The 12,860-nt window shown below is 42.7% G+C and overlaps 1 pseudogene; it reads left to right on the top strand.

Annotated features, from left to right (window-relative positions):
• The first annotated feature begins 916 nt into the window (after positions 1-916).
• LOC136499648 (putative F-box/LRR-repeat protein 9) lies at positions 917-7,683 on the top strand (annotated as a pseudogene).
• Positions 7,684-12,860: the final 5,177 nt, after the last annotated feature.

Genomic DNA, 12,860 nt, shown 5'->3' with positions numbered 1-12,860 from the left:
AAATTATTCACTTAAGCAAAGCCAAATGCTTTGGTACATGATGTAACATAGACAAATGCAGAAGACGTGTTACAAGTGTGCAAATTTCTGTAGTTAAAGCAAAGCCAAATGTTTTGACATATGATGTAACCAAACAAATATAGAAGACACATCTCAAATCCATAAATCATTTCTATAGTTATGGAAAGCCAAATGTTTTTATATGTGACATAACCCAAATGCAGAAAGACACACCTCAAATGTACAAATTATTTCTATAGTTAAACAAAGCTAAATGTTTTTGGAACGTGATGTAACCGAGACAAAGGTAGAAGACACATCACAAATGCACAAATTATATCTATAGCTAAGCAAAACCAAATGTTTCGGCGGATTAGGTAAGACACATAAGAAATGCATAAATTATTTTTATAATTAAATGAAGTCAAATATTTTTTATATCTGCTATAACCCACACAAATACAATCATATCTCATGGAATAAAAAATAAAACAAAACAAAATTTTAATTAGAGTAAAATGAAAAGGAGGAAAAATTTTAAAAATAAAATAAAAATGAAAAATAAGAAAATCCACAGAAAACATAAAAGAAAAGAAAGAGGGAAAATAGAAGAGAAGATAGAAAAACGAAAAAAAGAATAAAACATGAAAACAAAGAAAATGATTAATTATTATCTTTATGCCTCCCAAAAACACCGTTTATTTGCTCTGCTCCTAATCCATATTGGTTCACGCCAGATGTGCCTTCGCGGATGACGACCATCTCGTCACCTACAACCCGTAAGTCTGTCCATTGGACCAGGAGAAGAGAACAAGTAAATAACGGCCCAATCAGTCACCTGCAGCCAAAGCCCGTATCACCGGACGCGCGGAAGTGGTCGACGCCGGCCCGTTACCCCCATCCGACTGGCGTTTGCATGATGTGTCTGTCCTATACCAAGGCGACGGACGTGCTCCTGGCGATCTTCCACCACCTCGACCACATCAACATCCTGATCTCCGCGGACCAGGTGTGCCGCTCCTGGCGCCGCGTCGCGCGGGAGGAGCCCCCGCTGTGGCGCCGCATCACCATGCGCGGGCACGAGGGGATCGCGCGCAGGCTCAACCGCGGCGGCATGGCCTGCGAGGCCGTGCGGCGCAGCGCAGCGCGGGCCACTGCGAGGCGTTCTGCGGGCAGTACGCCGGGGACGACGGCTTCCTTATCTACCTCACTGAACAGTAAGAATCAGAATCGTCCTCTTGAGAAAAAAATTTACCGCTTGATTGATATTGCACTTCTTCGTTTGATTGGGTTGCTAGCTGTCTCGTTGCTTGCCGACCAGCTGTTGTTTGAGTGTAATTTTGATATGTGTTTTCACCTCGTTCATAACCTTTTTTTTCCCGTGTTACTGTCTGATCTGGTTGTTGTCCAAAATTAGCTGTCCAAAATTAGCCAGCTTCCTGTCTTTTCAGATGTGTGACTTAGGCCATAATGTTATTTTATCAGCTAGGAATGGTTCTAAATTTAAAATCTAGAAAGAATGTCTGTTGCAGGTCTATTCAGACTTTGTATTGTGGTCACAAATTTTGCAGGGCGAATTCATACACTGATCATGTGTCTGTAATATGTTTTTGCAAAATTGGGAAGACCACTCCTAGATACATCATACAACTACGCCTTTAAGCATTGTTTGTAGTTTTTGTCCAGACTTTTATCACCTTTTTTCATTAATTGTCATCAAAGACGCCAACTTATCAAACGTCGTTTCTACCTATCCCTAGTATATACACTTTTAAGGTTGAACTGGCAAGGAAAAGATGTACCTCATGATATACCACCCTAGAGTATAGCAATATTCAACTTCATTATATGATTTATGTGCTATAAAAGCACAATAGCTTTTGAGAAGAGAAGGTGGATGGTGGGGACATATCCAAAAACTAGACATATCTGTATGTTTGGTAAACTCTTACAGTTTTTTTTAACGCAAGTAAACTCTTACTGTAATCCTGGCAACTTTGTTACATTCACATATTATTAGTTATGTTTACGACTTGAGTGGTATACTAAGTCTGTCCTCAGCAGTAACCACTGCAAAGTTTAGTGTCATAAGCTTATGACAGTTCCTGAAACTTTTGAAGCATTCGAAAATGCACCACTATGGCAAGATTTGAAAAATGTATCTTTGAATTCTGGAATGGATACATGCTTTAGAGTTTATGTTTGTAATTTTTACACTGAAGTTAACTGAAAATTTGTTTATCTTGCATCCTGACACGTAAATTCTGAGTTAGACTTATAGTTCATCCATTACCACAAAATCACTGGCACGATGAAACTGTGTTTACGGCTTATACATTGGCATAGTCCCAAAATGTATATAGTCAAGTGTCATCACTGCAATGTTTTCTCATACCAGATCTTACACTATATGATTGTTTATACTTGAAAAAAAGGTCATCCTATTCCTATATAGTATATATATACCATGTGTTCATCCAAAGGAATACATGCATATCTAAACTTATTTTCGTTTTGACAGAAGTTTAGTAGTGCTGAACAACTTTTATCTGAATACTTTCTGGTGCCATTGGATCGTTGATTGTTAAGGCATTGTGCAAATTTTGCAGGGCCCCTTGTCTGAAGAGCCTTCGCCTTATTTCCTGCAACCTTGTCTCAAATGAAGGACTTACGGAGGCTGTGAAAGGGCTCCCTCTGCTTGAGGAGCTCGAGCTCTCGCTATGTCCTAGCGTTGGTGGTTTTTTTGTGAGCATTGACGTTTGTGGTTATGAGGTGTACAAGTTTGTTAGCGAAGTATGGCCACAGTTGAAGCACTTCAGACTGAGAAATGAAGATTTCAACGTTACTAGAGATTGCACGAACAAGGACGTTGGAGGGATTGCAGGTATGCATGGGCTACGCTCCTTGCAGCTTTTTGGCAATGGCATCGACAATGAGGGCCTAGAAACCGTCTTGGACAGCTGTCCCCATCTGGAGTCCCTTGACATACGCCATTGCTTCAACGTCGACATGGATGAGACTCTGCTCCTCAAGTGTGCCAAGGTCAATGTAACACCTTGGGTGTTAGCCTTACATAACTTGACTCGCATAGCATGAGCATGATCATAAAGCATTCATAAACAAGCATTTGACATTTGAAACATTCAATTGAAACATATGCAACATTCTTATTATTTCCTGTTTCCATGTGTATATGCAAATGATCATGAATGAAAACATGTACTTGGTAGATGTGAGTCACAAAAAACATGTAACCACACTTGGGTTAGCAATTAGAACATTGTTCATGAAAGTCACTTTTCATAACCAAGCCTTTAAGTCATATTTCAGGCGATTACACTAAATGGCTCTATGAGTGACTACTACATGAAATGATAGAATGACCTTGCAAATTGCTTAAACATGCTTAGGATATCATTATGAACAACTTTGGTATTTAGGGCTAGGGCTAATTTGGTCATTTAGTCATGGTTTGAGTATGTATCATAATTTCAAAGTGACATGTTTGACTAAAGTTGAACTAGGTGCTAGAGACCTTGCATGGAGGAGTTCACTAAAGCAAAGTTGTAGTGTTTGACATTAGGAACAACTTTTATTTTGGGGTCTTTGACTGATTCAGCTCCTAACATGTGTGAATTTGGATTTCAAAAATCAGAGAAATCAACAATTTCAACACTTAGCAAATTTTGCTAAGTCATGAACACTGACAGCCTGACAGGCCAACCTTGAGCATGATTTTTCTCTGTTTCTGTTGTGAATTAGAACAAGTGCTTTGAACAAGAAGTGTAGCTGGTACATAGGTCTACAAATTCGGTTTAGGATGTTTGCACAACGGAGCCACGGATTTTCAGTAAAATCGTTTGCGAAACTCGTCGTCAGGCTTGGCATGTCGCGACTGAACGAACTGAATCAAGCCATCAGTGGCCGACCGGTTCAGGCCGTGGTCGCCACGTGGCGCGGAGCGTGGCCGCGCGTCGCCGGCGCTCTGCCCAGCGCGGCCAAGGCAGGCCGAAGCGCGCCTTCATCACGCCAGCACCCGCCCGCAACGCCCAGCGCCCTCAGTTCGTTTTCCCCGCTCCTCCTTCGTCGTCTCACAGCGCCAGCAGCAGCCGCCGAGCTCCCGCAGCTCCGCCGTCACCATAGCCGTGCGCAAGCTCGCCCCTAGCCACTCCATCACCACCGTAGCACTCCATCGCCACCCCAGCAACCCCCTGCCTCCTCCCGTGTCCACCGGTAGCGCTTGGTAAGCCACCGCAACGCATGCGAGCTCGCCGGAGTTCCACCGCGAGCCCCGTCTCCGTGGCCACGTCGCCACCGTCCACCCCAGGCTGCGTTAGGGCGCTAGATAGCTCCGCCGCAGCTCGGTGATGCTCGGCGTAGCGTTCGTTCGAGCCACCATAGCCCCCATCGGCGTACCGCCGTTGTCCAGCTCCGCCGTGCCACCATAAGCGCCGCCGCCGTGCGTAGCCCCGACGAGAGGTCCCACCGAGTGGCGCAGTAGATTCGCTAGGTCACGTAGATCACGTAGTGAAGGTGTCACCGCCGACAAAGCTCGCCGTCGATGAGCCGTAGCCGCGCAGTGCCAAGCAGCGCCGCTGCTCTGTTTTGTCTCGATGACATGTGGGTCCAACTGACGTGTAGGTCCCACCGGTCAGCGACAGCAGTGTTGAGGGCTAGTTCAAAAATTCCAGATTCAAGTGTGATTTGTGATTTTTGTATCTTCAGTTTGGTAGCTCCTAAATTTGTGAAATAAATTTTGTAGTGTTCATTAGGAAGTGTAGTATTTAGGGAAAATATGTTCTTGACTTGTACAGTAGAAATTTTTGGAGAATTAAATAGGGATTTGAAATGTGCTTTTGAATGCATTCAAATTTGTTTATTTTATATCTAGAGTTCCTGTGCTCCAAAAATTATGAAATTTTTGTGGTGAGCTAGTCTTAGCATATATGAGCTCTGGTAAAAATGTGAGGACCAGTGCATGTGTAGATTTATAGTTATAGATTTTTCTTTTATGAATAGTTAATCCTTACATGAATTTTTATAAATTATTTATGAGTCCAAAATTCATGAAATTTGTTGGAGGTAATCCTAGTACCATATGGATGCTAAGAAAAATAGGAAATCTGTTGCTTGACACTTTTCAATAGGATTTTCCATTTATGCTATTTCAAGTCTTGCTGCCTTATCATTTTTGTATAGGATGTTCTACTTGGTAAAATGACATGAAATTTTTATAGTAGTCCTTTGATAGCATTAGTAAGGCACTGTAAATTTTTGAGAATTTATGAAGTATATCTAATATATGTTTATTATTTAACCTAGATATCTAAATAAAATAATAAAGGCAATCTAATAAATAGTTTGGGCTTCATTATTATATTATCTTAAATGTATTTGGTAGGCTTAAACTGTTGGTAGATTCTATATTGTCAAATTTTGAATGATTACATGAAGTAGAAGTGTTGCATATTAAATAGTTTCTGGACTGATTCTAGAGTTTGATGAGTTGTATGTTGAAAATGATGTGTACTGTAAAGATGGTTAATAACAAAGTTGTAGAGAATTTGATAAGCTTTCCAAAAAGTCTAGGATCACTGTTTTTGGATTAGTAGAACTCCAGTTATGAGTGAAACAAGTAGCTACTATTTGTGGCATAGGCGATGCATTGTAGAAGTAGTTAAGTAATAATCGAGAAGAGATATGCACCTACTCAATAAACATGATGCACTTGTTAACATATATGCATTCGTAATACTTATGCCATACTCACGCATCTAGGATCAGAGGAAGAGATCACGTTGCTGGAATTCGAAGAAGCAGAGGAAGGGAACCAGCAGGAGGATCCGCAAGCCGCAGCTCCCGAAGGCGTGGAGCAGAACCCTGAAGAGCTTCCGGAGTGTCCTGACCACCGCCCTACTTCTTTTCTGCGAGGCAAGCCCCGGAGCATTATAAGTCTCCTAGTAATTTACAAATGTTTACTTACGTATTTATGATTGATGCATTAGGTTATAAGAGTTGAATGAAACCACTTGATGCATGTACATTCCTTGTCCAGATATTACACCTTTAACCGGTATAGGTCCAGGATCGAATAAATGCTTAGCCATGCTTAGACCGGTAGAAGTCGGGTGATATTCTGTCACCTGCGAGATATAGATGGATACCGGAGTATGGTTGGCTATATCTGCCATCATGGAACAGAACCATGAGGTAAAAGTAAATCAAGACCGGACGGGAGGTCGATAGAGAAGCAACAAGACATGGAGGTCTTGGGTGTGGATCTATCCCCGTCTATGTCGATCAAGGACCGTACCGTTGTTGGAACTTCTGACAAGATTGAACGCATGCCTCTCACTTAGCTGGCCGGATAACTCGTTCCGATCGCAAAGCTGAGTAATTCAACTCAGGCCGGGAATCGTTCTGTTGTGCGCTCCTTCCGGGGAACGATCAGACTGAGCCCAAGGGTAGGCTTGGCCTGAGCATCCTGACATCTAGTGTTCCAGATTGTGCGGCGCAGTACGGACCCACGAAATGTGTACCAGAGTTGTACCAAAGGTGACCTAAGGTTATCGTGGCTGGTAGACCTGGGTTTGTGTTAGGAATAAATTCCCAGCTGGTTGAAATCGATTCGAATCGCTGTCTCTCCCGGATAGTGAGAAACTTGACTAGATCCAACATCGTAGTAACTGTGTTATGGAACATGATGGTTCGGATGAAAATGGAATTACAATACCTGCTATGGTTACTATTGTATGCTTCTAAATGATATATCACATGTTTGGCACAGGATAGTTGCTAATCTAGAAATGGATAGTTATAGTTAACTTGATAAAGAAATTGTAACTATACCATGACTCATTTGCTTTTACGCAAAAATGTTGTCGAGTTACGTCCACTTATACAGCCTTGCATAATCCTTGGAGTCATTTTATTTCTGGTTCATGACGGGTAAGTCTAGCTGAGTACCTTCTCGTACTCAGGGTTTATTTTCCCATTATTGCAGATGGCACTGTGTATCATGGGTATTGCAAGAGTTGCTTCTATCCTGCCGTGGATGAGGAGTAAGCCTTGGGTAGGCTTCTTTAGTAATTCCTATCTTTGCTTTTGTGGACCGTGATCTGGTTTGGCACTGTATCAAACTATGTTGGAAACTTTATCTTCGAACTTATTTGCTTCCGCTTTATTTATCAAACTCGGTTTGTAATAACTTTTATTCGTACTATGATGATGAAAAGTATCTGTGAACTTTATGTAATATGTGGCATGTATGTTGAATCCTGTACGATCTTGGTTGTTGTAAATCGTTTATTGAGACCCGTTGCGGTACTCGACGGACTACCGGGTTTATATGGGTTCAAGTATGATAGTGTGACCGCTTGCGGATTGCCATTGTACTTGTATTCCTATAAATTGGTCAGTTCTGCGACAGTCAAGACGCTGAGGCTTCCTGATGACCCCACTAATGACTATGACCTTGAGATTAAAACACCTATCAGGATGTGTGTGATTGACGATAGCCCTTGGTATTCCGATGAGTATGATTCCTATAGAAACCGGCTACGCTCTCAAGATTACCTCAACGACTCCGACTCCGAGGATGACATAGATTTCTTTGTTGAGCCATTCCGCTACGAGTCACTACTACAGAAATGTTTTTTAGGGGCGGCTCGTAACCCTTTATAGTTGTGGTTTGGCCAGCCGCCCCTACCAAACCATCTCTACAAATCATGTATTTGTAGGGACGGTTCTCAGGCCGCCCCTATAATACCTGTTTGTAGGGGCGGTTCTTGAATGAACCGCCCCTACAGTACTTTTTTGCAAAAAAAAATTCAAATTTATAATTCAAATTTGACCAGAACACTGTTTGTTTCCACGTATTCCATCCCGTGTTCGCGTTGCCGAACGCCCCGCGACAAACGTTCCGAACCATGTTCGCGTTGTCGAACGCCCCGTGACCAATATTCCAAACCGCGTTCACGTTGCCGAACGTCCTGCGACCAGCGTTCCAAACCCCTTAGACTACAAGCACAAGAGTATTATATAAACTACAATGACAAGTCCAATTCATAAGAATATATACAATTCATCATTAAATAGACATAATTCACAAGGTAAAACCAATGTTAAATTCCATACATATTGTTATCAACGTCCTACAGCTAGCCTTTTAGTCTCACAAAGGTGTTGATACTGAGGATTACTACCTAAGTCAGACTCTCGGTCATGGTAGGTGCCTTTGACGTGTACAATCTGGTCCAATATGAAGTTGCAAAGGTCACCGATGAGCTCTAAGAGTTGGTCATCCTTGTATGGGTCTCTTTTCATTACTCTCTCTTCTTTCCACTACAAGAGAACAAGTTTCGGTTTAGTATTTCATACCATGTATGAAGTTTTTATACTACAGGTGAAGAGGTTCAAACTTACCCTTAAGGGGTGTCTCCTGTAGGCACCGATGTTACTCATCATAGAACATATATAGTATCCACAATGTACACTCACAGGCTTCTGCTTGGTGCACTGTGTGTTTTGCATATGAAAATGTTAAGTAATGCTTTTAATAGCCATGTAATGGAGTATTGAAGAAGTAAGTTATACTTACCGCACATAGTGTTTTTATAGCCAGCTTTTCCTTCCTTGCTAGATCATGCCTTCCGTGATGTGTAGTGACATAGAACCTAAATGCCATGTTTGAATTATTTTAGCAAATACAACTTGTTAGTATCCAAAAGTGAACGTTACAAGTATGTATACAAACATATAAGCTAATGAAGATTGTCGATATGTATACGTCTTGAGAATCGATATGAAGTCTTTGTATGTCACTAGGTCCCTATCTATTGAATCAAAGATCCATGCCATGCTCCTCCCGATATCGATGGCTATACAAATCCAGTGGTTGCTGTATGAATTTAATCATAGAACTAGATAAGCTCTTTTGCATCGAATAAAATATATCGAACAAAGCTTTAAGTATAGAGTTGAACTTACTCGACGTTGTATGATAGCCATATAGTAGAGTGTTGTTGGAGAATTTTGAAAGCTAGGGCAATGTATGCTGCAACCTTAAGGGACTCTTCCCTTAGTTTCGCCGTACGGATATGAAAGCTATGACGTTGGTTAGTTACAACAAAATTCAAAGATTACATTCATATCATATCGGGAGGACAAGGACTTACAGGCACCACGTGCGAATTAGATTCATCTCCATTGCTCCCAAGTGAAAGCATGTCTGCATGTCATTGAAGTCAAAGATAATTTTCTCGGCTGGGCTTCCAAATGTGCTGGTGGGGAAGCATGATTGTATGAGGTCTATGCTCGTTGGGAGAACACACAAGTACCAATCATGGAACCTTCTCATTCCAAGTGGTAGGCGCTGAATGTCCCGGTTTGGTAGGAAGGTCTTGCCTCTTTCATATGTTTTTAGGCAATCCTTTGACCATTTGATGGCATCAATATTTGGATACTGCTTTGCAATTTGGTGGAGTTTGCTAGTGACGGCCTCCTCAGAATCCTGTGATGGGACTTTTTTAACTTGGTTCTCAGGCTTGAACTGGTCATGGGAATACCACTTGGACACCGATGAGACGTCTTTCATTGGAACATAAGCTGGCCTTATGGTGATTGGATGCTTCTTTCAAAGTTCCCATTCAGGCACATCCTCATCTTCTTGTGCATCACCTTCTTCAGGAGGCACTCGTTGTTCATGTATCGACTGTGCTTGTTGAGAAGACTATGGCATCTCATCATGCACTTGCTCGATACGAGCTGGAGAAGATTGTGGTATCTCATCAGGCACATGCTCGCTAGGAGGCGGGGAAGAATGTGGCATCTTAGGAATGTGGTGGTCATGAGACGGTGAAAATATCTCCTCGACCTCAACAACTCGCTCCAAATTTTGGAGAGGGGGATACGATGAAGAAGCAGTCAATATAATGTCCCGTTTGTGCCAGAGGATGAACTACCCAATAACGTCTCCAAGTAACACCATCCCCTCGGGAGTTACGTAGTCTATCCTCCACTGCATGAACTCAGGCTTCATGGTATGTACCTCGACCCTAGTGTAGTACGGCGATATCTTATTATTATGGTGTAAGCCACCAAGAGGATGTGCCACACCCATTGCCACCTCCATCACAATGTTCTACCGGCCGCTGAGAAACACCAAGGTGTAACTAGTTGGTTCCTGTATGCGATCGATGGGGGTTGTGGCTGCAGTGGAACCTTGGCTGCTAGGAACTTTTGGAGGGCTGCCAACTAATGCTAGTTCTCCTGGCGGCATCACTAATATCCGTGGCTCCGTAGATAGTCCTTGCTCCTCCAGCGCATTCACAACTAGAGCCTTCACTTGGAGCTCAAGATTAGTCTCCCAATCTCTGCCATGTTTCTTGTACATGTGCCTATCCTCTTCGAATCCTTGCTTCTAGGTTGTCCTTTTCCCAAGCCCCCTGGTGCGGCCTATGTGCTCCTTATTTCCCAAGCCAAGGCTAAGCTCGTCCCTCTCTTTGGAAGGATTGAATGAGCCCTTCTCCTTGTCTTCAACATATTTTAGTATCCTTGATACTGCCTCTTGGGTCTCTGGCTTATCAAACTTAAGATTACCGCTGGATGATTCTGTACTCCTCGCATATATCTAATTCCTTGAGCGTACCTTCAAATTCGCCACATCGATATTCCCAGTAGTTGCGGCCTCTTCGTCCATCTTCCTAAACTGCTCTTCCTTGGCATAGTCGCCACCGGGGCCTAGATGATGGTGGTGTTTGTTCCTCTTCACTAGCTCGGTGTTACAGGCACTGAGCTCCAATGCCTCTGGTGAAGTCTTTTGAGCCACGAGCTCCTCCCATTGACTAGGAGTTATTTTGCCGAACTCGTTGAAGGGAGTTAACCCCTTTTGGATATACTTCGTGTTGAGCTCCGACCTCCAACGTCAGAATGACTCCCCATCATCCTGAAAGCATTTTTATCAGTTCATGCTTACCCTCTGGAAATCTAAAATTGATCTTTAGCTACCTATCCCATAGTTCAATTCTCTTACTAGGACCTCGATCGCATTACGGAATTGTCCTCTTAATTCCTTCGGCTCAAGGATCTCCCCTGCTGGCACAACCTCTGTTATCACATAACATGCCTTATCTGGATATAGATTTCCTTTTCTATCCCCTCGTTTCCTCTTAGGCTTGGTAGTCGTGGTTGTGTCTTGAGGTTGTGGAGTAGAGGCACCGTGATCCGTCTCTATGGCTATTGTCTCTGCTCTCCTTTCTTCTACTCCATCTTGTCCAGTGAGATGTCATGGACATCGATGTCATCTTTTCTGAGTTTTAGGAGGGACCTGTATATATGACAGGTCAAAGTGTTAGCAGAGGTAACACAGCAAAAGCTTTAGCAAAATTTACAAGCTAAGGCTTTTTCCCTACCTCCTCGTTTGGGTCAAAATCCTTGTCCAAATCTTCCTCCGTTGGCCTCCTTCTGGCTTCACGTGGGAAAGGATCCTCGGGACTTACATATCCCTCTTCATCATGATCATCCTCTTCTTCTTCCTCGCCTTCATCAGCCTCTCCTGCTCTTCCTTCTGCTCTCCATTCCTCCTCGTCACACTGCTCCTGAGTAAGCATCACTTCTAGATCCTTTTCTAACTTGTTATCAAACTGCTCCTGAGTAAGCTGGTCCTCTAGTGCTTGCTCCTCATAGGTTGGCTGTTCATCATGCTCGGGGCATTGGGCTATACTTTTTGGTGTCCGCGACATTATTTTGCACTTTGTTCTAATAGATACAAGATAGTGTGCTTTAGATATGTGAGAAGGTATAAGAAATAAAAAGGTCTATAAACCAAAGTAGTCCTATAAAACAACAATATAAAAAAATGAGTAGTAGCAGTAGTAGAGGCCTCAGAAACATGTCAATCATCATCTGATCTTGAACTTGGAGCATCAAGGCATCATAACAGAGAAGAGAGGAGAAGGTAATGTAGGGGCAGCTGCTAATGATGCCAAGTTCCTCACAAGTTCTTGATCGTCAGCTCATACTCCATATAATGTATGGACTTAGACAATTTCATCATCGACAAAACAAAGGAGAGGAGAGGAGAGGGGAGAGTTGGCAAAAAAGCAACAACTGCTTAACAAACATAGAGCAACAACTGATGGCAAAAGTAGTCAAAATGTTGCTTAACAGACATAGAGTAGTAAGTAGTAAGTAGCAGCCATAGTTTGGGCTATTGGCCCATGCATAAGCCCACCTAGTAGTAGGAGCAGGAGGAGGAGGAGTAGTAGGAGTAGTAAGAGGAGGAGTAGTTGGAGGAGGAGGATTAGTAGGAGTAGTGGTAGGAGTAGTAGTAGTAGTAGCAGCGGCGGCGACAGCCATAGTTTGGGCTATTGGCCCATGCATAAGCCCACCTAGTAGTAGAAGTAGTAGGAGGAGGAGTAGTAGTAGGAGTAGTAAGAGGAGGAGGAGTAGTAGTAGGAGTAGTAGTAGAAGTAGTGGTAGGAGTAGTAGTAGTAGCAGCAGCAGCAACAACCACTACACACGAGCAGTATATAAGCAAAAAAAAAGAGGAGTAGTAGTAGGAGCAGGAGGAGTACTAGTAGGAGTAGTGGTAGGAGTAGTAGTAGTTGTAGTGGTTAAGTAGAAGAGAGTAGATCTACATATCATCACCGACAAAGCTGCTGTTTGTCAAAAAAATAGAGAGGGGGCTGCATATATGGTCAACAACAGATAAGAGAGGAGAGCACACTGCTACTATGGTCAACAATAGAGAAGAGAGAAGAGAGCACCAACAAGTAGTAGGAGTAGCACTAGAAGAGAGAATAGAGTAGTAGCACGAAAGCCCTTTGCCTCAGATTTCAAGTCACATTATTCATCACATG

Source organism: Miscanthus floridulus, chromosome 13 (assembly GCF_019320115.1).
Source record: "Miscanthus floridulus cultivar M001 chromosome 13, ASM1932011v1, whole genome shotgun sequence".
In the NCBI taxonomy this organism is placed as follows: Eukaryota; Viridiplantae; Streptophyta; class Magnoliopsida; order Poales; family Poaceae; genus Miscanthus; species Miscanthus floridulus.
The sequence above is the reverse complement of the archived record's forward strand: the minus strand, read 5'-3'. Positions and strand labels throughout refer to the sequence as shown.